Below are 26,134 nucleotides of genomic sequence, written 5' to 3' on the forward strand. Positions count from 1 at the left end.
GTAAAACGTCTCTATGTATCGTGTGTCAGTCACTTATCAAGTCATCGACACGCGCGTACAAGTGTATACCTTTATGATAGCGTACATAGTGAATGCCACATAATTGCGTTTTTGTAAAAAAAAAATACTTTTTTTTTGGATTTCTTGACTGTTGTAAATATGTTTCTCTACACAATGTATTTTGTAAAAAAACTAATAAAGTTTGAAGTTTGAAGTTTGCATTTGTATTAGTGTTTTGACACAGAGCCTGCTCCGACAACACACAAGACATCGTTTAAATGTTTCTGATATGTATAGGGGCATCGGTATGTTACAGTCTGGTAGGTCTCAACGCGATGTAGCCAATGAACTTGGTGTGTCCTAGAGTGTTGTGTCACGCATATGAAATCGGTATCAAACTTTTGGAACTGTTCGTTAGACGACACGCAGGATGTCGGCAACGGTCTATATTAAGGTAGAACAAACCACTTTGGAAATCACACAATGACACCACATTAAAAATAGACTAGTTTCTCAAAAACCTGGTAACTCTGATACGCTGCAGGCTAAAATATCGCCAAATAGATATTAAACAATGTATTGAAGCATTTTACACCAACATTATATGTCTATGAGATAGATGCTAGATAAAAATATGCCACAAAAATGCACTGAAAAAGTGAAATAAGCGAAAAAATACCAAACTCATGATACAGGTCAGAATAATTCGAACAAAATGGCATTGTGCGTTTTTCAGATAATATGCGAGAGCATGCGACCCTTTGTGTACCTATATTCGTTGCAACGTATCTACACGACACTTGTAAAAGTGGGGTTCACGTCATCATCATCGTCGCCATATTTGAAAACAAATGTACTGTCAAAGTCGAAACAAAAACCATGATTACCAAAAAAAAATGAACATACAATCGTCACCAAGCATCGCATAAATTAATTTAACCTATTTACAAAACAACTGAAATATACTTCACGTAAATCGACTGTTCAACAGTTGACTTTTTGGAACGTAAACTTCTGCTTGGAGTACTTTCGGTTTCATCCTCACCGCTTCCTGCCGGAAACCACAAACAAATATTACTACGCAGAAAATAACGTGATAAACTATTAGTTTATTTCTCACTCATGAGAAATAATTATGTAATTTTTTCCCTATTAAACTTTAGGAACAAAAAACATTTACGCAAACTATTTTTTAAAATTACGAATTTGAGAATACGTTATTTTCTTCGGAGCACTCACTTTCGGAATGGCGTTAAATCGACGACCACAAATGTTTACATGTGTTCTTGAAGTCTCTTGAAAGATCGAGAGGTAATCGGTAAGTAATTTTGTTTTAATTACATTTAAAGCTTAAAATAGTGATGTAAACATGTACTTCACTTAATGACTATGCCCTGTATTTATGTAAATCAATAGTTTTCTCCGGTCTGACAGCTGCCTGGCCGCAGGCGAATGTCAACAAATTTGCAAACTTTTTATAAGCATTATAATTTTCTTGTTGTACTTTTGCTGTATCTGTTATAGAAATGAAATATTTATAAAACACTTTTTTAAAGTTTTTGTGCGTTTTTTAGGCTTATTAATTATTGCTTTGGTGCTGAGGTTTATACGGCAGCCTTGTTGGGAAACACGCGTGTTATGTGTATATAATAATACAGAATATGATAACAATTCCTATTTGTTCTAATCCTAAATAGTACACGAACTTTTGGTACTAGGTAAGTCATATTCACAAGAATATTGAAATTTAAACAATATTCCTGTATTCATAAGACTGTTTCAGGTTTAATAGTTTTACCCATTTTGTGCCTCTTTTACATGTATTTTTTTGTCTGGTTCCATCACTCTTTACAGACAATCATCTAACCAATTTTACAATTTCTAATTTGTTTACAGAATGATCCCAAGACACATTGGAAACAGTCACTGACGGAAGAATTCCTTGTGTAATTTTTGTTATCCTCACCTTGATTGGAGCATAAACAATTCTACGGCGTAAGACGTTTCTAAGAAACATTGACATTGATTCATTTTATGAATATCTACAGGAGGTATCCTGTATCTGTACCTCATGGTATCAGTTATAAATTTTATAAATTACATTAAATTGACACCTTTTTGAAACCACTCCAGAACAAATATACTAAAACTGACATACATAGTGTGTCTGATCATGAAATGCCTCCATACTTTTTAGAAACTACTTCCAAAATGGATCCTTTCAGTTTTTTAGACTTGATTAATTTGGTTTTTTTGTTTGGTCTACAGTGATTTTCCTGCTCATAATAATATTTTTAAATGAGGGAATGCACTTCCTTGGATCTTCATGATTATGCTTTACCTTTTTTAAACAGTTTTGGACATCACTGCAATCGATGCATTTTTTTTTAGAAATGTTCGATTTTAACTAAATATTTTTTTTGTTCTTTTGAATTGTACTTGGATCTAGCTACATTTTTGAATTGTATGGGACAAGACAAAAACAACGATATATAACATGCCATACTTTTCATATAATTCTGAAAGAAAATTCACTTATAAAAAAACCTGGCTTGAACCGTCAGGACCGGTAACTCGTCATTGAAGCACATCAGGTAGGTCTAAGGCCTCGTAGACATGCAGTAAGGATTCCCTTGCCTGGTAGGCACGCTCAGGCTAGACTTGCAACGGCCTGCGATCATGCGAGATGGACTATCAGAGACTGGACCCCTGGTGTGTTCATAGACGAGCCCAGATGCTGTATTGACTTCACAGACAGGAGTGCTAGGATGTGGAGACTACCAAATGAACGATTTCACACAGCCAACTTCTCGGAACACAATCGATATGGCGGTGGGTCTGTGATCGCCTGGGGCGGTATAGGTGTGACGTTTACCGGGTCCGTACCAGTCACAATTAACTGATGATCTATACAGTGTCTACATTATGTACTGTTCCTATCAAACTACTCAGTGCAAAAACAATATGTATATACAGATATTAAACAGCTGGCCTAGTTGTGATCCTGTATACTATATATCCCTAAATATCATACCACGATCAATCCTAATGATTACTCAGTGCCCCTGAGCGTATACAAACAACATAAACCGATTAGCAACAAATACTGAGTGAGCCTTAAGCCTATGCGAGTAGTCTCCCCTACCTTAGGTGACAAGACCAAAAAAAGATAAAATCAATGTACTATTATCAATAAGAACCTTTCCCTAAGGCCCTAAGGCCTAACACTACCGAGTACTCAAAATCGCTACAGTACTCACTGCAATTGAGCACTCACGTTTATCGAGTACTCTCAGAGCAATCACCCCAGCAATGATTCACACACAATCATTACATATTACCGAGTACTCGCAGAGTAATTACTAGTACTCTCAATGATTCATGTAAACGTAATCATTCAACGAGCAATCCCAGGCTCAGTTTTCAACTTTTCTCCAGTGTATTTAACGCGGCGGAGGACATTTTGAAATCCAACATTGCCGTTTAAATTAAAGTTGTTTCCGTATTTCAATCTGTAAGTGATCGAGCGAACAATAATGTTAACACTCGTGAAATGTTGATACATATGGGATGCATTGAATGACATTGGCATGGCAGATCCATTTCTGATTTCTGCACATTACATGTACTTCCAATATTGGAAATAGTTTTTGAGTCAATATGTAGGAAAAAAGGTATACCCATCCCTACATTTTATGGTATTGATATCTTCTACCAACCCTTTATACTGCATCTTCTGTCCTTAAATCCTTCCTTGACAGAGTAACTCCTATGCAATTGTCAAGTCGTCCATAACTACTGTGACCAGATGATAAAATATAGACACACATTGACATTTGATGTCTGAGAACGCATTCCACCTTAGTTCTCATATGTATTTATGAATTCCTTCTTCAGATCATACAGACGTCTGTCATTCCTCTTTGCATTTAACAACGTTTGTTTTAGTGGCTGCTGCATTTTTTTTACCCCAAGTTATTGGTGCTTTATATACTAATTATTGTATCTACATACTATTTACCTGCATTTTTATAATTACATGTATACAATCATATGTTATTAGGGTATTCCTAGTTTAAGTTTAGCTGTACATGTATCTGGTCATTCTGAATCTGAACCATTCACGTACCTCGTATCAGTTTTGTCTCGGACAGCTGCCCAGATGGGTCAGTGATTTGCCCCATATCACATTAATATTCACACAATATAATACATGTATTTATTTTCGGAATGGATTTCTGAAAACCAAATTATAGACAAAATGTCACTTTTTGTGTAAGAAACCCTTTAAGTAAGTTTTCATATAATTGCAAAAATCGATATGTTGCCAGTGATGCAATTAATTCCTGTTTCTGTTATGGTGCTATCGTGACCTTGATCAAATTATTCATGGTAATGTAGTATTCTGAGTAAATACTGTCTTAAACTGATTTATGCTGTGGATGATTATGTACGATGTACAAGATACCAAAAAATACATTAACGTTTATCAGCACAAAATATCATCTGAATTTCTGCTGATGTTCGCCTTCTGAAATGCGATAATTCCCCGATCTGTGTCATTTTATCAACTTGGTTTTGCATTTCAAGTACATGTTGTGTGTCCTCGTTGAAGTTAAAGGTTCAATATGTATAAAATAGATCTTTAACATGGTAAAACATTAAAAACACACAGGAGTATGACCATATATGACACACGTTATGGCCTTACTGCTGATATGAGTACATGTAGCCTAAACTAGAATTGCAAAATAGCAAAATACAAATGTAAATTCCAACCTTGGGGTCCTTATTGACAATTCAGTTACATGCATGGAGCCTATGAAATAGACTGAATAACATTTGGTAAAATACACAAATAAATCTTTAATTTAGGTTCTAACAATGATATGGATACAGGAAGCCTATAAAACACACTTACAGGCTGTTAAAACACACAACTGATTCCCAGATTCTCCTTTTATACAGATGTGGAAAATGTTCCCAAACATTGTTTATTGTGACAGATGTCACTTCTGATGCTCACACAGGTTGGTCCGGGGGTCTCACCGGGAAAAATATTACGATTTAGAATAGCTGAAATGAGTTTTACAATGTATTTTGATGTTACCAGCATTTAGAAATGATAATTGTGAATGTCGTCATACTATTATGCAACCCTGTTCGATCTGAACATACTGGATTCACACCATCGGCACATTGTTGTGTAACTCAAAATAATAATGAATTAATTGTCTTGCTAATACATATAAACAAATAAGTCTTTTAAGGGACAATTTTAGAAATAGTATAATCCCTTGATGGACACTGCAAAATGCTCTAAAATGAAGTACGAAAAATGTGCAGGAGGACCATTTTTTCTTTCAAATGTGCATGTTTAGAACATTGCACTCGCCGAAAATGGGGGGTGGGCAAAAAGACATGTTTGCCCCCCCCCCCTCCGTTCTGGGGAACTGTACCCCCCTTCCCCACCCCCAACCACCACCACCACCACCACCACCCCACCCCCGCTTCTTACGCCCCTGTAACAAATCCATGGATTTATTTCACGTCCACAAATACCTCATATTTGTACATTAGTTGTTTTGCATATCGTTTGCATTCTGATATCTGAAATTGCATGTATAATATGGCACGATTAAATATCAAAATACACATTTTAACAACTGCTCGTGATGAAACGAATGACACAATTGTATGCGGTCTTCATCCCGTTTCTCAAGATCCTAAGAACCAATGTACCGAGTTTCCCAAAACGAGGCTGTGATAGTCAGGTTTGATAAATGTGGAGAAATGGTCTCATAATATCAACTCTATATCTTAACACGTTGGTAATCAACGAGATCTATCGTCCACTCTTTACCACTGGATAAAGGGTGTTGTGATTTCAAAGGACACAACTCCCAAAATACAAATAAGTGCATCAACGTTTTTTCTACCATCTTCACAAGAGGTACATCTTTCTGTTTACTCCTTTTAAATTGCATTATTTCAATTTTCAACTACATTGGAATCAAATACAAATGAGAGCAGGACAACATTTGTATTTGCGATTATTGACCTGTTACATTTCCTAAATGATGTCTATTGTCTCCTATGTAGATCTTTATTTTTTTTAATTTATGAAAGAAATAGGTAACTAGTGCATAATTGTATAGTAAACTTGCAAGTTCAATTAAGGTCAAACAAGATTTTCCAGATGACACGGGATCCCATCAAGTCCATAGGATACGAATTACTTCAAATGGTAAATATGGGACAAGGAAGTAATTCCGACCATGTGGACAAAAAATTGTCAAATTTTCGTGTCGATCTGCCCTTTTATCAAGACATTCAAAACGAGCAGTGGTTCAATACTAATACTATTTACCACCCTTATGATAAGTATTATAGAACCTTTGGGATTCCATAGCGTTCACATTATCAACGACTATTTTAGAATCAGAGGCTTGTATTCAAGCATAAATATGATAAGTAATGCACCTCCGATGCATTGAAAGACAGTGATGGATTATATCAGTGCCTTTCCCTTGAAGTCATCTGTTTATTATAAATCATCCATCAAATACACTCTGCGTCACGTGTTTCAAAAATGAGATAAAATTGCACGAAATATGACCCGATAATTCTATCGGTATAAACCATATGAAGCAAACCTATTAGGTAAGTTAATAACGAATTTATTGATCTTTAAAAGCATGCTTAATGAAAATTATACTGCATTTAGATTCATATAAATCATTGTCTCTTGTGGTATTATTTTATTTATTTCTTTTATCTTTTTAAAGACATTTCATATAAATGCTTAGCTGCAATATTGTGGCACAAACGACTTTAAGATAGAGAATGATATCGTCTTTAGACCTACAATTGGTACCTAAATCTGAATCGTAGAAAATATCAAATTCACAGCGAGACATTATTTGCCTTATGTATACATGTAGAGGTGACTTTGAAGGGAATGTATACGACAAGTCTACAAATTTTGAATTTGACTTCTTGTGAGCGGTACAGTAGATATTAAGAATAGTAGCTATGTTTGTTTTGGACTTAAAAACATATGATGTTAATGCTTGGCATAGTAGGCCGTGTACGTATATTCGTTCTTATCAGCTATACAACAAATAAATACTACTCAAAATTTGCCAAGGATCACATCTAAAATTTTAGGTAAAATTTGGTGGAAATGGAAAATGTTATTTCCCTTCAATATAGTTGTACACATGCATGTAAAACGTCTCTATGTATCGTGTGCCAGTCACTCATAAAGTCATCGACACGCGCGTACAAGTGTATACCTTTATGATAGCGTACATAGTGAATGCCACATAATTGCGTTTTTTGTAAAAAAAAAAAAAAACTTTTTTTTTCATTTCTTGACTGTTGTAAATATGTTTCTCTACACAATGTATTTTGTAAAAAAACTAATGAAGTTTGAAGTTTGAAGTTTGCATTTGTATTGGTGTTTTGACACAGAGCATGCTCCGACAACACACAAGACATCGTTTAAATGTTTCTGATATGTATAGGGGCATCGGTATGTTACAGTCTGGTAGGTCTCAACGCGATGTAGCCAATGAACTTGGTGTGTCCTAGAGTGTTGTGTCACGCATATGAAATCGGTATCAAACTTTTGGAACTGTTCGTTAGACGACACGCAGGATGTCGGCAACGGTCTATATTAAGGTAGAACAAACCACTTTGGAAATCACTCAATGACACCACATTAAAAATAGACTAGTTTCTCAAAAACCTGGTAACTCTGATACGCTGCAGGCTAAAATATCGCCAAATAGATATTAAACAATGTATTGAAGCATTTTACACCAACATTCTATGTCTATGAGATAGATGCTAGATAAAAATATGCCACAAAAATGCACTGAAAAAGTGAAATAAGCGAAAAAAATCCCAAACTCATGATACAAATATTACTACGCAGAAAATAACGTGATAAACTATTATTTTATTTCTCACTCATGAGAAATAATTATGTAATTTTTTCCCTATTAAACTTTAGGAACAAAAAACATTTACGCAAACTATTTTTTTAAAATTACGAATTTGAGAATACGTTATTTTCTTCGGAGCACTCACTTTCGGAATGGCGTTAAATCGACGACCACAAATGTTTACATGTGTTCTTGAAGTCTCTTGAAAGATCGAGAGGTAATCGGTAAGTAATTTTGTTTTAATTACATTTAAAGCTTAAAATAGTGATGTAAACATGTACTTCACTTAATGACTATGCCCTGTATTTATGTAAATCAATAGTTTTCTCCGGTCTGACAGCTGCCTGGCCGCAGGCGAATGTCAACAAATTTGCAAACTTTTTATAAGCATTATAATTTTCTTGTTGTACTTTTGCTGTATGTTTTATAAAAGTGAAATAGTTATAAAACACTTTATTAAAGTTTGTGTGCGTTTTTAAGGCTTATTATTTATTGCCTTTGTGCTGACGTTTCTACGGCAGCCCTGTTGAGAAACACGCGTGTTATGTGTATATAATAATACAGAATATAGTAACAATATATCTATGTGTTCTCATCCTAAATTGTACATGAACTTTTGGTACTAGGTAAGTTATATTCACAAGAATATTGAAATTTAAACAATATTCCTGTATTCATAAGACTGTTTCAGGTTCAATAGTTTTACCCATTTTGTGCCTCTTTTACATGTATTATTTTGTCTGGTTCCATCACTCTTTACAGACAATCATCTAACCAATTTTACAATTTCTAATTTGTGTACAGAATGATCCCAAGACACATTGGAAACAGTCACTGACGGAAGAATTCCTTGTGTAATTTTTGTTATCCTCACCTTGATTGGAGCATAAACAATTCTACGGCGTAAGACGTTCCGAAGAAACATTGACAAAGATTCATTTTATGAATATCTACAGGAGGTATCCTGTATCTGTACCTCATGGTATCAGTTATAAATTTTATAAATTACATTAAATTGACACCTTTTTGAAACCACTCCAGAATAAATATACTAAAACTGACATAGTGTGTCTGATCATGAAATGCTTCCATACTTTTTAGAAACTACTTCCAAAATGGATCCTTTCAGTTTTTTAGACTTGATTTATTTGGTTTTTTTGTTTGGTCTATAGTGGTTTTCCTGCTCATAATGATATTTTTAGATGAGGGAATGCACTTCCTTGGATCTTCATGATTATGTTTTACCTTTTTTAAACAGTTTTGGACATCACTGCAATCGATGCATTTTTTTTTTAGAAATGTTCGATTTTAACTAAATATTTTTTTTGTTCTATTGAATTGTACTTGGATCTAGCTACATTTTTGAATTGTATGGGACAAGACAAAAACAACGATATATAACATGCCATACTTTTCATGTAATTCTGAAAGAAAATTCACTTATAAAAAAACCTGGCTTGAACCGTCAGGACCGGTAACTCGTCATTGAAGCACATCAGGTAGGTCTAAGGCCTCGTAGACATGCAGTAAGGATTCCCTTGCCTGGTAGGCACGCTCAGGCTAGACTTGCATCGGCCTGCGATCATGCGAGATGGACTATCAGAGACTGGACCCCTGGTGTGTTCATAGACGAGCCCAGATGCTGTATTGACTTCACAGACAGGAGTGCTAGGATGTGGAGACTACCAAATGAACGATTTCACACAGCCAACTTCTCGGAACACAATCGATATGGCGGTGGGTCTGTGATCGCCTGGGGCGGTATAGGTGTGACGTTTACCGGGTCCGTACCAGTCACAATTAACTGATGATCTATACAGTGTCTACATTATGTACTGTTCCTATCAAACTACTCAGTGCAAATACAATATGTATATACAGATATTGCACAGCTGGCCTAGCTGTGATCCTGTATACTATATATCCCTAAATATCATAACACGGTCAATCCTAATGATTACTCAGTGTTGTATACCCAGGGGGATTTATTACATAGATCCGAGACGGATATCGTTCAGCTCGCATGTCATAACAAACACGTGGTGTCCATTTTGTCGAACTACTTTTATTCATACACAAGTTATATTCATACGCAGGGCGTGACTAATAGTAATTATATAGGAACCAACTGGTTTCCGGAATTTAGGTAATTACATAACACTCCTCCCGTTTTAAATCAACGTTTACAGTTCGTAAGAAGAATGTCTGAAAATACACTAAACAGGGAAATCTGACTAGATGATCAGTACAAGATAACTTGTATATTTTTAAAATTTAACACTTTCATTTGTTCATAGTAAACCAAGATACCACGAAAATAGTATACTAGAACTCAAACTTCAAATTAAAGTTAATGAACAAATTATTACAAAACAACACTAAGTAGAACCTATTTGGTTCTTATTGACACACGGGGATTATTATGCCCCAACACAGTGTTGTCAATATCAACTACACTTTATACATTCAAAGGTTCAATTTCACTGGAGCACACAAGTTCTCCCTTTTTGGGTAGCGTCGAGGAGCGATACACGGAGATGATTGCGGAATGTTCGGTTGTTTACACTTCGGTGTAGGCTTCATCATAGGTATCACTTCCTCCTTTCCGTCAGAATTGGCTGCTGTAACTGCCGACTGAGACGGTGTTGCCACTTCCGGTCTAGTAGAACTCACTTCCGGTTCTGGTAAATTGACACAAGTGACAGTTTCTGATGGATTTACAGAGCAAGCACGAAGCTGATCTGTATGACGCCTCCATAAGGTTCCAGTGCCAGTGTCTATGGTGTAGGACAGAGGTCCTGTTTGGGCGTGGATTGCTGCTGGAATCCACTTCCTGTCTGATGAGCGGTAATCACGTACCATCACATTTTGACCTTTAGAGAATTTTCGGACAGTTTCTCCAGTGTGGCGCGACAGTTTCATACGGTCTTGTCCATATGACACTCTAGACAATAGATCAGGTTTCATGATATCAAGACGTGTTCTCAAGTTCCGACCTAAGAGCAGCTTAGCAGGGGTCTCATTTGTCATGGCGTGTGGAGTTGACCTGTACTTGCATAGAAATACACTAAGCTTCTGCTGCAAAGAACGTTTCTCTCCTTTCGCATTCTTCATCGCCTGTTTAAACGTTTGAACAAAACGTTCTGCTTGACCATTCGTACGTGGGTGGTACGGAGAAGAAGTACTGTGTCTGATACCGTTCTGTTTCATGAACAAACGAAACTCTTCAGATACAAACTGGGGTCCGTTATCGGATACTAGTTGTTGTGGAATCCCATGGCGGGCAAACAAATCGCGTAGTAAATCAATGGTAAGTGTGGTGGTGGTTGATCTCATTGGGAATACTTCAGGCCATTTCGAATGAGCGTCTATCACTATCAAGAACATAAAGTTCATGAAGGGTCCAGCGAAATCAACGTGCACGCGTTGCCACGGAGTGGAGGGCCACTCCCAGGGGTGGACAGGAGCTGACTTGGGCATGTGCCCAGACTGTTGGCACCCTAAACATGCGCTACATAGTTGTTCTATGTGTTTGTCAATAGTTGGCCACCAAACATAGGATCTCGCCACGGCCTTCATCCGGACGACTCCAGGGTGTCCATCATGCAGTTCTGAGAGGACACGCTCCTGTAAACTACTTAGAATGACCACACGGTTACCCCATACTACACAGCCTTGGTGTACGGATAGCTCATCTTGTCGATGTATGTAGGGTATGAGCGCGGGATCCCCGTCATCTATCTTTTTCGAATCATGGTGAGTCCCAGACATTAACATATCGTGTACGAGGGACAATGTTGAGTCTCGCGAGGTCTCATGTCGAATCTGTGCACTAGTTAAAGGTAGTGTCTCAATTTGCGATGTATAGAAAAGGTCCACTGGGTCTGGTATTCCGTCAGATTCATTCTCCAAAGGTAGACGCGAAAGGGCATCAGCATTACAGTGCTTTGTTGTGTTCTTGTACTCGATATCATATGAATGTTCCGAAAGAAACACAGCGTAACGTTGTAACCTAGCAGCTGTCATGGCTGGTATAGCCTTGTGTGGGGTGTAGTATCTGCACCAATGGTTTGTGGTCCGTTACAAGCGTAAAATGTCTACCGTATAGGTATGTGTTGAATTTCTGAACTCCCCAGAATAAACCTAGGGCTTCTTTATCAATTTGGGAGTACCCTTTTTCCGCCTTTGTAAGAAAGCGTGATGCGAAGGCTATAGGCCTTTCTGTACCATCTTTCATAGTGTGGGAAATGACACATCCTAGGCCATAGGGTGACGCGTCGCACGCAAGCTTGATAGGAAGTTCTGGGTCATAATGACACAATATATGATCTGAGGTAATGAGGTTCTTAATCTCACCAAAGATTTTTCACATTCAACTGTCCATTTCCATGGTGTGTCACTATGTAGGAGTTAATTGAGAGGTCCTTCAATAGTCGACAGATCTGGTAAAAACCGTCTGTAGTAATTAACTAGACCCAAAAATGAGCGAAGCTGTTGAAGTTTTCGGGTTTCGGGGCTTTCAAGACAGCATCTACCTTCTCTGGTGATTTTTGCAGACCTTCCTGGCTGATCACGTGTCCACAGTACGTAAGTTTCTCCTGGAAAAACTCACATTTCTCTAAATTTGCTTTCAAGCCATACTCCTGTAATCTCTGTAAAATCAGATCTCAGATTTTGTAGATGTTCCTCGTCTGTTCTTCCGCTTATAATCATATCATCGAGAATACACGAGGTGAACGGAATCTTTTGGAGCACCTGGTCCATAGCTCTCTGCCATAATGCGGGGGCGGATGCGACACCAAATGGTAAGCGATTGTACTGGAACAGGCCTTGGTGTGTGTTAATAGTTAACAGTTCCTTAGATGAGTCTTCCATCTCCATCTGTAGGTAAGCCTGGGTCAAGTCGACTTTCGAAAACCGTTGCCCTCCTGCTAGAGATGAGAATATGTCTTTCAATCCTAGGTAACGGGTACTGTTCGACCTTCATAACTGGGTTCAAGGGTAACTTTAAAATCCCCACAAACTCGGACTTGGCCAGACTTCTTCACAACAGGTACTATGGGGCAGCCCATTTACTGTGTTTAACAGGTGTAATAATTCCCTGTTGTTCCAATCTCTGAAGTTCTGCTTCAACTTTGGGTTTTAGCGAGTACGGTACTAGGCGTGCCTTATGGAATTTGGGTTGAGCATTTTCCTCAAGCGTGATACTTCCCTTGATTCCCTTTAGCTTACCAATTCCTTCTGAAAATACGGCTTTGTGTTCATCAAGAATGTTCTTAAGCTCAGCTTGTGTAGACAATGATCTTATCATCTTGATTTCATGCCAATCAACTTGAAATGTTCTAAGCCAATCTCTACCAAACAAGGCAGGCCCTTGAGGGGTTACCGTAGGTCTCTGACCATCAGGATTCTGTGTAATATATGACTATGAATACACTAAACCTATACACCTATAGTGAGGGGTTACCGTAGGTCTCTGACCATCAGGATTCTGTGTAATATATGACTATGAATACACTAAACCTAGACACCTATAGTGAGGGGTTACCGTAGGTCTCTGACCATCAGGTTTCTGTTTTATATATCCCTATGAATACACTAAACCTAGATATCTATATTGAGGGGTTACCGTAGGTCTCTGACTATCAGGATTCAGTGTAATATATCTCTATGAATACACTAAACCTAGACACCTCTAGTGAGGGCTTACCATAGGTCAATGACCATCAGGTGTCTGTTTAATATATCTCTATGAATACACTAAACCTAGACACCTATAGTGGGGGGTTACCGTAGGTCTTGACCATCAAAATTTTGTGTTATATATCTCTATGAATACACTAAACATAGACACCTATAGTGAGGGGTTACCGTAGGTCTCTGACCATCAAAATTTTGTGTTATATATCTCTATGAATACACTAAACCTAGACACCTATAGTGATGGGTTACCGTCGGTCTTTGACCTTCAGGTTTCTGTGTTATATATATCTATGAATACACTAAACCTAAACACCTATGGTGAGGGGTTGCCGTAGGTCTCTGACCATCAGGATTCTGTGTAATATATATGATTATGAATACAATAACCTAGACACCTATAGTAGTGAGGGGTTACCGTAGGTCTCTGATCATCAGGATTCTGTGTAATATATCATATGAATACACTAAACCTAGACACATATAGTGAGGGGTTACCGTAGGTCTCTGACCATTAGGATTCTGTGTTATATATCTCTATGAATACACTAAACCTAGACACATATAGTGGGGGGTTACCGTAGGTCTCTGACCATCATGATTCTGTGTAATATATGACTATGAATACACTAAACCTAGACACCTATAGTGGGGGTTACCGTAGGTCTCTGACCATCAAAATTTTGTGTTATATATCTCTATGAATACACTAAACCTAGACACCTATAGTGAGGGGTTACCGTAGGTCTCTGACCATCAGGATTCTGTGTAATATATGACAATGAATACACTAAACCTATACCCTATAGTGAGGGGTTACCGTAGGTTTCTGACCAACAGGACTCTGTGTAATATATGATCTTGAATACAATAACCTAGACACCAATAGTGAGGGGTATAAGCGATGGTCTCTGACCATCAGGATTCTGTGTTATATATCACTATGAATACACTAAACCTAGATACATATAGTGAGGGGTTACCGTAGGTCTCTGACCATTAGGTTCCTGTGTTATATATCTCTATGAATGAACTAAACCTATACACCTATAGTGAGAGGTTGCCGTAGGTCTCTGACCATCAGGATTCTGTGTAATATATGATTATGAATACTATAACCTAGACACCTTTAGTGAGGGGTTACCGTAGGTCACTGACCATCAGGATTCTGTGTTATATATCTCTATGAATACACTAAACCTTGATACCTATAGTGAGGGGTTACCGTAGGTCTCTGACCATCAGGTTTCTGTGTTATATATCTCTATGAATACACTAAACCTTGAATACTATAGTGAGGGGTTACAGTAGGTCTCTGACCATTAGGATTCTGTGTTAATATATGACTATGAATACACTAAACCTAGACACCTATAGTGATGGGTTACCGTAGGTCTTTGACCTTCAGGTTTCTGTGTTGTATATATCTATGAATACACTAAACCTAGACAATTATAGTGAGGGGTTACCCTAGGTCTCTGACCATCAGGATTCTGTGTTATATATCTCTATGAATACACTAAACCTTGATACCTATAGTGAGGGGTTACAGTAGGTCTCTGACCATTAGGATTCTGTGTAATATATGACTATGAATACACTTAACCTAGACACATATTAGTGAGGGGTTACCGTAGGTCATCTGACCATCAAGATTCTGTGTAATATATGACTATGATACACTAAACCTAGACATCTATAGTGATGGGTTACCGTAGGTCTCTGACCATCAGGATTCTGTGTAATATATGATTATGAATACAATAAACCTAGACACCTATAGTGAGGGGTTACCGTAGGTCTCTGACCATCAGGATTCTGTGTTATATATGATTATGAATACAATAAACCTAGACACACTATAATGAGGGGTTACCGTAGGTCTCTGACCATTAGGATTCTGTGTTATATATCTCTATGAATACACTAAACCTAGACACCTATAGTGATGGGTTACCGTCGGTCTTTGACCTTCAGGTTTCTGTGTTATATATATCTATGAATATACTAAACCTAGACACATATAGTGAGGGGTTACCGTAGGTCACTGACCATCAGGATTCTGTGTTATATATCTCTATGAATACACTAAACCTAGACACCTATAGTGAGGGGTTACCGTAGGTCTCTGACCATCAGGATTCTGTGTTATATATCTCTATGAATACACTAAACCTAGACACCTATAGTGATGGGTTACCGTAGGTCTTTGACCTTCAGGTTTCTGTGTTATATATATCTATGAATACACTAAACCTAGACACCTATAGTGAGAGGTTGCCGTAGGTCTCTGACCATTAGGTTCTGTGTTATATATCTCTTATGAATGAACTAAACCTAGACACTATAGTGAGAGGTTGCCGTAGGTCTCTGACCATCAGGATTGTGTGTAAATATATGATTATTAATACAATAACCTAGACACCTATAGTGAGGGGTTACCGTAGGTCACTGACCATCAGAATTCTGTGTAATATATGATTATGAATACAATAACCTAGACACCTATAGTGAGGGGTTACCGTAGGTCTCTGACCATCAGGATTCTGTGTAATATATGACTATGAATACACTAAACCTAGACACCTATAGTGAGGGGTTACCGTAGGTCTCTGACCATCAGGATTCTGTGTAATATATGACTATGAATACACTAAACCTAGACACCTATAGTGAGGGTTACCGTAGGTCTCTGACCATCAGGTTTCTGTTTATATATTCTATGAATACACTAAACCTAGACACCTATATGAGGGGTTACCGTAGGTCTCTGACCATCAGGATTCTGTGTATATATATCTCTATGAATACACTAAACCTAGACACCTATAGTGAGGGGTTACCGTAGGTCTCTGACCATCAGGTTCTGTGTTAATATATCTCTATGAATACACTAAACCTAGACACCTATAGTGGGGGGTTACCGTAGGTCTCTGACCATTCAAAGGTTTTGTGTTATATATCTCTATGAATACACTAAACCTAGACACCTATAGTGAGGGTTACCGTAGGTCTCTGACCATCAGGATTCTGTGTAATATATCTCTATGAATACACTAAACCTAGACACCTATAGTGAGGGGTTACCGTAGGTCTCTGACCATCAGGTTTCTGTGTTATATATCTCTATGAATACACTAAACCTAGACACCTATAGTGAGGGGTTACCGTAGGTCTCTGACCATCAGGATTCTGTGTAATATATGACTATGAATACACTAAACCTAGACACCTATAGTGAGGGGTTACCGTAGGTCTCTGACCATCAGGATTCTGTGTATATAATGACTATGAATACACTAAAACCTAGACACCTATAGTGATGGGTTACCGTAGGTCTCTGACCATCAGGATTCTGTGTTATATATCTCTATGAATACACTAAACCTAGACACCTATAGTGAGGGGTTACCGTAGGTCTCTGACCTTCAGGTTTCTGTGTTTATATATATCTATGAATACACTAAACCTAGACACCTATAGTGAGGGGTTACCGTAGGTCTCTGACCATCAGGATTCTGTGTAATATATGATTATGAATACACTAAACCTAGACACCTATAGTGAGGGGTTACCGTAGGTCTCTGACCATCAGGATTCTGTGTTATATATATCTATGAATACACTAAACCTAGACACCTATAGTGAGGGGTTACCGTAGGTCTCTGACCATCAGGATTCTGTGTTATATATCTCTATGAATACACTAAACCTAGACACCTATAGTGAGGGGTTACCGTAGGTCTCTGACCATCAGGATTCTGTGTATATATATGATTATGAATACACTAAACCTAGACACCTATAGTGAGGGGTTACCGTAGGTCTCTGACCATCAGGATTCTGTGTTATATATCTCTATGAATACACTAAACCTAGACACCTATAGTGAGGGGTTACCGTAGGTCTCTGACCATCAGGATTCTGTGTAATATATGATTATTAATACAATAACCTAGACACCTATAGTGAGGGGTTACCGTAGGTCTCTGACCATCAGGATTCTGTGTAATATATCTCTATGAATGAACTAAACCTAGACACCTATAGTGAGGGTTACCGTAGGTCTCTGACCATCAGGATTCTGTGTTATATATGATTATGAATACACTAAACCTAGACACCTATAGTGAGGGGTTACCGTAGGTCTCTGACCATCAGGATTCTGTGTAATATATGATTATGAATACAATAACCTAGACACCTATAGTGAGGGGTTACCGTAGGTCTCTGACCATCAGGATTCTGTGTAATATATGATTATGAATACAATAACCTAGACACCTATAGTGAGGGGTTACCGTAGGTCTCTGACCATCAGGATTCTGTGTTATATATCTCTATGAATACACTAAACCTAGACACCTATAGTGATGGGTTACCGTAGGTCTCTGACCATCAGGATTCTGTGTAATATATGACTATGAATAATACACTAAACCTAGACACCTATAGTGAGGGGTTACCGTAGGTCTTTGACCTTCAGGTTTCTGTGTTATATATATCTATGAATGAACTAAACCTAGACACCTATAGTGAGAGGTTGCCGTAGGTCTCTGACCATCAGGATTGTGTGTAATATATGATTATGAATACTATAACCTAGACACTTATAGTGAGGGGTTACCGTAGGTCACTGACCATCAGGATTCTGTGTAATATATGATTATGAATACAATAACCTAGACACCTATAGTGAGGGGTTACCGTAGGTCTCTGACCATCAGGATTCTGTGTAATATATGACTATGAATATACAAAACCTAGACACCTATAGTGAGGGGTTACCGTAGGTCTCTGACCATCAGGATTCTGTGTTATATATGATCTATGAATACAATAAACCTAGACACCTATAGTGAGGGGTTACCGTAGGTCTCTGACCATCAGGTTCTGTGTTATAATATATCTATGAATACACTAAACCTAGACACCTATAGTGAGGGGTTACCGTAGGTCTCTGACCATCAGGATTCTGTGTTATATATATCTATGAATACACTAAACCTAGACACCTATAGTGAGGGGTTACCGTAGGTCTCTGACCATCAGGATTCTGTGTAATATATGATATATATGAATACACTAACCTAGACACCTATAGTGAGGGGTTACCGTAGGTCTCTGACCATCAGGTTTCTGTGTTATATATCTCTATGAATACACTAAACCTAGACACCTATAGTGAGGGTTACCGTAGGTCTCTGACCATCAGGATTCTGTGTAATATATATCTATGAATACACTAAACCTAGACACCTATAGTGAGGGGTTACCGTAGGTCTCTGACCATCAGGATTCTGTGTAATATATGATCTATGAATACACTAAACCTAGACACCTATAGTGAGGGGTTACCGTAGGTCTCTGACCATCAGGATTCTGTGTGTTATATATGACTATGAATACACTAAACCTAGACACCTATAGTGAGGGGTTACCGTAGGTCTCTGACCATCAGGATTCTGTGTAATATATGACTATGAATACACTAAACCTAGACACCTATAGTGAGGGGTTACCGTAGGTCTCTGACCATCAGGATTCTGTGTAATATATGATTATGAATACAATAACCTAGACACCTATAGTGAGGGGTTACCGTAGGTCTCTGACCATCAGGATTCTGTGTAATATATGATCTATGAATACACTAAACCTAGACACCTATAGTGAGGGGTTACCGTAGGTCTCTGACCATCAGGTTTCTGTGTTATATATCTCTATGAATACACTAAACCTAGACACATATAGTGAGGGGTTACCGTAGGTCTCTGACCATCAGGATTCTGTGTAATATATGATTATGAATACAATAACCTAGACACCTATAGTGAGGGGTTACCGTAGGTCACTGACCATCAGGATTCTGTGTAATATATGATCTATGAATACACTAAACCTAGACACCTATAGTGAGGGGTTACCGTAGGTCTCTGACCATCAGGTTTCTGTGTTATATATCTCTATGAATACACTAAACCTAGACACCTATAGTGAGGGGTTACCGTAGGTCTCTGACCATCAGGATTCTGTGTAATATATCTCTATGAATACACTAAACCTAGACACCTATAGTGAGGGGTTACCGTAGGTCTCTGACCATCAGGATTCTGTGTTAATATATGACTATGAATACACTAAACCTAGACACCTATAGTGAGGGGTTACCGTAGGTCTCTGACCATCAGGATTCTGTGTTATATATCTCTATGAATACACTAAACCTAGACACCTATAGTGAGGGGTTACCGTAGGTCTCTGACCATCAGGATTCTGTGTTATATATGACTATGAATACACTAAACCTAGACACCTATAGTGAGGGGTTACCGTAGGTCTCTGACCATCAGGTTTCTGTGTTATATATATCCTATGAATACACTAAACCTAGACACCTATAGTGAGGGGTTACCGTAGGTCTCTGACCATCAGGATTCTGTGTTATATATCTCTATGAATACACTAAACCTAGACACCTATAGTGAGGGGTTACCGTAGGTCTCTGACCATCAGGATTCTGTGTAATATATGACTATGAATACACTAAACCTAGACACCTATAGTGAGGGGTTACCGTAGGTCTCTGACCATCAGGATTCTGTGTAATATATCTCTATGAATACACTAAACCTAGACACCTATAGTGATGGGTTACCGTAGGTCTTTGACCTTCAGGTTTCTGTGTTATATATATCTATGAATACACTAAACCTAGACACCTATAGTGAGGGGTTACCGTAGGTCTCTGACCATCAGGATTCTGTGTAATATATCTCTATGAATACACTAAACCTAGACACCTATAGTGAGGGGTTACCGTAGGTCTCTGACCATCAGGATTCTGTGTTATATATCTCTATGAATACACTAAACCTAGACACCTATAGTGAGGGGTTACCGTAGGTCTCTGACCATCAGGATTCTGTGTAATATATCTCTATGAATACACTAAACCTAGACACCTATAGTGAGGGGTTACCGTAGGTCTCTGACCATCAGGATTCTGTGTAATATATATCTCTATGAATACACTAAACCTAGAACCTATAGTGAGGGGTTACCGTAGGTCTCTATCTGTGTAATATTTGACTATGAATACACTAAACCTGACACCTAGTGGGGTTACCGTAGGTCTCTGACCATCAGGATTCTGTGTTATATATGACTATGAATACACTAAACCTAGACATCTATAGTGAGGGGTTACCGTAGGTCTCTGACCATCAGGATTCTGTGTAATATATGATTATGAATACACTAAACCTAGACACCTATAGTGAGGGGTTACCGTAGGTCTCTGACCATCAGGTTTCTGTGTTATATATCTCTATGAATACACTAAACCTAGACACCTATAGTGAGAGGTTGCCGTAGGTCTCTGACCATCAGGATTCTGTGTAATATATGATTATGAATACAATAACCTAGACACCTATAGTGAGGGGTTACCGTAGGTCTCTGACCATCAGGATTCTGTGTAATATATCTCTATGAATACACTAAACCTAGACACCTATAGTGATGGGTTACCGTCGGTCTTTGACCTTCAGGTTTCTGTGTTATATATATCTATGAATACACTAAACCTAGACACCTATAGTGAGGGGTTGCCGTAGGTCTCTGACCATCAGGATTCTGTGTAATATATGATTATGAATAATACAACTAAACCTAGACACCTATAGTGAGGGGTTACCGTAGGTCTCTGACCATCAGGATTCTGTGTTATATATATCTATGAATACACTAAACCTAGACACATATAGTGAGGGGTTGCCGTAGGTCACTGACCATCAGGATTCTGTGTTATATATCTCTATGAATACACTAAACCTAGACACCTATAGTGAGGGGTTACCGTAGGTCTCTGACCATCAGGATTCTGTGTAATATATGACTATGAATACACTAAACCTAGACACCTATAGTGAGGGGTTACCGTAGGTCTCTGACCATCAGGTTTCTGTGTAATATATCTCTATGAATACACTAAACCTAGACACCTATAGTGAGGGGTTACCGTAGGTCTCTGACCATCAGGATTCTGTGTAATATATCTCTATGAATACACTAAACCTAGACACCTATAGTGAGGGGTTACCGTAGGTCTATGACCATCAGGTTTCTGTGTTATATATCTCTATGAATACACTAAACCTAGACACCTATAGTGAGGGGTTACCGTAGGTCTCTGACCATCAGGTTTCTGTGTTATATATCTCTATGAATACACTAAACCTAGACACCTATAGTGAGAGGTTGCCGTAGGTCTCTGACCATCAGGATTCTGTGTAATATATCTCTATGAATACACATAAACCTAGACACCTATAGTGAGGGGTTACCGTAGGTCTCTGACCATCAGGATTCTGTGTAATATATCTCTATGAATACACTAAACCTAGACACCTATAGTGAGGGGTTACCGTAGGTCTCTGACCATCAGGATTCTGTGTTATATATGATTATGAATACAATAACCTAGACACATATAGTGAGGGGTTACCGTAGGTCTCTGACCATCAGGATTCTGTGTAATATATCTCTATGAATACACTAAACCTAGACACCTATAGTGAGGGGTTACCGTAGGTCTCTGACCATCAGGATTCTGTGTAATATATCTCTATGAATACACTAAACCTAGACACCTATAGTGAGGGGTTACCGTAGGTCTCTGACCATCAGGATTCTGTGTAATATATGATCTATGAATACACTAAACCTAGACACCTATAGTGAGGGGTTACCGTAGGTCTCTGACCATCAGGATTCTGTGTTATATATATCTATGAATACACTAAACCTAGACACCTATAGTGAGGGGTTACCGTAGGTCTCTGACCATCAGGATTCTGTGTTATATATCTCTATGAATACACTAAACCTAGACACCTATAGTGAGGGGTTACCGTAGGTCTCTGACCATCAGGATTCTGTGTTATATATTCTATGAATACACTAAACCTAGACACCTATAGTGAGGGGTTACCGTAGGTCTCTGACCATCAGGATTCTGTGTAATATATGACTATGAATACACTAAACCTAGACACCTATAGTGAGGGGTTACCGTAGGTCTCTGACCATCAGGATTCTGTGTATATATATCTCTATGAATACACTAAACCTAGACACCTATAGTGAGGGGTTACCGTAGGTCTCTGACCATCAGGATTCTGTGTTATATATCTCTATGAATACACTAAACCTAGACACCTATAGTGAGGGGTTACCGTAGGTCTCTGACCATCAGGTTTCTGTGTTATATATACTATGAATACACTAAACCTAGACACCTATAGTGAGGGGTTACCGTAGGTCTCTGACCATTAGGTTCCTGTGTTATATATCTCTATGAATACACTAAACCTAGACACCTATAGTGATGGGTTACCGTAGGTCTCTGACCATCAGGTTTCTGTGTTATATATATCTATGAATACACTAAACCTAGACACCTATAGTGAGGGTTACCGTAGGTCTCTGACCATCAGGATTCTGTGTTATATATCTCTATGAATACACTAAACCTAGACACCTATAGTGAGGGGTTACCGTAGGTCTCTGACCATCAGGATTCTGTGTAATATATGATCTATGAATACACTAAACCTAGACACCTATAGTGAGGGGTTACCGTAGGTCTCTGACCATCAGGTTTCTGTGTTATATATCTCTATGAATACACTAAACCTAGACACCTATAGTGAGGGGTTACCGTAGGTCTCTGACCATCAGGATTCTGTGTAATATATGACTATGAATACACTAAACCTAGACACCTATAGTGAGGGGTTACCGTAGGTCTCTGACCATCAGGATTCTGTGTTATATATGATCTATGAATACACACTAAACCTAGACACCTATAGTGAGGGGTTACCGTAGGTCTCTGACCATCAGGATTCTGTGTAATATATCTCTATGAATACACTAAACCTAGACACCTATAGTGAGGGGTTACCGTAGGTCTCTGACCATCAGGATTCTGTGTAATATATGACTATGAATACACTAAACCTAGACACCTATAGTGAGGGGTTACCGTAGGTCTCTGACCATCAGGTTTCTGTGTTATATATCTCTATGAATACACTAAACCTAGACACCTATAGTGAGGGGTTACCGTAGGTCTCTGACCATCAGGATTCTGTGTAATATATGATTATGAATACAATAACCTAGACACCTATAGTGAGGGGTTACCGTAGGTCTCTGACCATCAGGATTCTGTGTTATATATCTCTATGAATACACTAAACCTAGACACCTATAGTGAGGGGTTACCGTAGGTCTCTGACCATCAGGTTTCTGTGTTATATATCTCTATGAATACACTAAACCTAGACACCTATAGTGAGGGGTTACCGTAGGTCTCTGACCATCAGGATTCTGTGTTATATATCTCTATGAATACACTAAACCTAGACACCTATAGTGAGGGGTTACCGTAGGTCTCTGACCATCAGGATTCTGTGTTATATATCTCTATGAATACACTAAACCTAGACACCTATAGTGAGGGGTTACCGTAGGTCTCTGACCATCAGGATTCTGTGTAATATATCTCTATGAATACACTAAACCTAGACACCTATAGTGAGGGGTTACCGTAGGTCTCTGACCATCAGGATTCTGTGTTATATATCTCTATGAATACACTAAACCTAGACACCTATAGTGAGGGGTTACCGTAGGTCTCTGACCATCAGGATTCTGTGTAATATATGATTATGAATACAATAACCTAGACACCTATAGTGAGGGGTTACCGTAGGTCTCTGACCATCAGGATTCTGTGTAATATATGACTATGAATACACTAAACCTAGACACCTATAGTGAGGGGTTACCGTAGGTCTCTGACCATCAGGATTCTGTGTTATATATCTCTATGAATACACTAAACCTAGACACCTATAGTGAGGGGTTACCGTAGGTCTCTGACCATCAGGATTCTGTGTAATATATGACTATGAATACACTAAACCTAGACACCTATAGTGAGGGGTTACCGTAGGTCTCTGACCATCAGGATTCTGTGTTATATATCTCTATGAATACACTAAACCTAGACACCTATAGTGAGGGGTTACCGTAGGTCTCTGACCATCAGGATTCTGTGTAATATATCTCTATGAATACACTAAACCTAGACACCTATAGTGAGGGGTTACCGTAGGTCTCTGACCATCAGGATTCTGTGTTATATATCTCTATGAATACACTAAACCTAGACACCTATAGTAGTGAGGGGTTACCGTAGGTCTCTGACCATCAGGATTCTGTGTAATATATGACTATGAATACACTAAACCTAGACACCTATAGTGAGGGGTTACCGTAGGTCTCTGACCATCAGGATTCTGTGTAATATATGACTATGAATACACTAAACCTAGACACCTATAGTGAGGGGTTACCGTAGGTCTCTGACCATCAGGATTCTGTGTTATATATCTCTATGAATACACTAAACCTAGACACCTATAGTGAGGGGTTACCGTAGGTCTCTGACCATCAGGATTCTGTGTAATATATGACTATGAATACACTAAACCTAGACACCTATAGTGAGGGGTTACCGTAGGTCTCTGACCATCAGGATTCTGTGTTATATATCTCTATGAATACACTAAACCTAGACACCTATAGTGAGGGGTTACCGTAGGTCTCTGACCATCAGGTTTCTGTGTTATATATCTCTATGAATACACTAAACCTAGACACTATAGTGAGGGGTTACCGTAGGTCGTTCTCTGACCATCAGGATTCTGTGTAATATATCTCTATGAATACACTAAACCTAGACACCTATAGTGATGGGTTACCGTAGGTCTCTGACCATCAGGATTCTGTGTTATATATCTCTATGAATACACACTAAACCTTGATACCTATAGTGAGGGGGTTACCGTAGGTCTTTGACCATCAGGTTTCTGTGTTATATATGATTATGAATACACTAAACCTAGACACCTATAGTGAGGGGTTACCGTAGGTCTCTGACCATCAGGATTCTGTGTTATATATATCTATGAATACACTAAACCTAGACACCTATAGTGAGGGGTTACCGTAGGTCTCTGACCATTAGGTTCCTGTGTTATATATCTCTATGAATGAACTAAACCTAGACACCTATAGTGATGGGTTGCCGTAGGTCTCTGACCATCAGGATTCTGTGTAATATATGATTATGAATACAATAACCTAGACACCTATAGTGAGGGGTTACCGTAGGTCTCTGACCATCAGGATTCTGTGTTATATATCTCTATGAATACACTAAACCTAGACACCTATAGTGAGGGGTTACCGTAGGTCTCTGACCATCAGGATTCTGTGTTATATATATCTATGAATACACTAAACCTAGACACCTATAGTGAGGGGTTACCGTAGGTCACTGACCATCAGGATTCTGTGTAATATATGATTATGAATACAATAACCTAGACACCTATAGTGAGGGG

General features: G+C 38.4%; 1 protein-coding gene across 1 annotated transcript in view; it reads left to right on the forward strand.

Moving 5' to 3' along the window:
* The window catches only part of LOC138305463 (uncharacterized), a 124,012-nt gene that overhangs the window by 13,955 nt on the left and 83,923 nt on the right, over positions 1–26,134 (forward strand). The window lies entirely within an intron of this gene.

This window comes from Argopecten irradians, chromosome 13, assembly GCF_041381155.1.
Source record: "Argopecten irradians isolate NY chromosome 13, Ai_NY, whole genome shotgun sequence".
Taxonomy (NCBI): domain Eukaryota; kingdom Metazoa; phylum Mollusca; class Bivalvia; order Pectinida; family Pectinidae; genus Argopecten; species Argopecten irradians.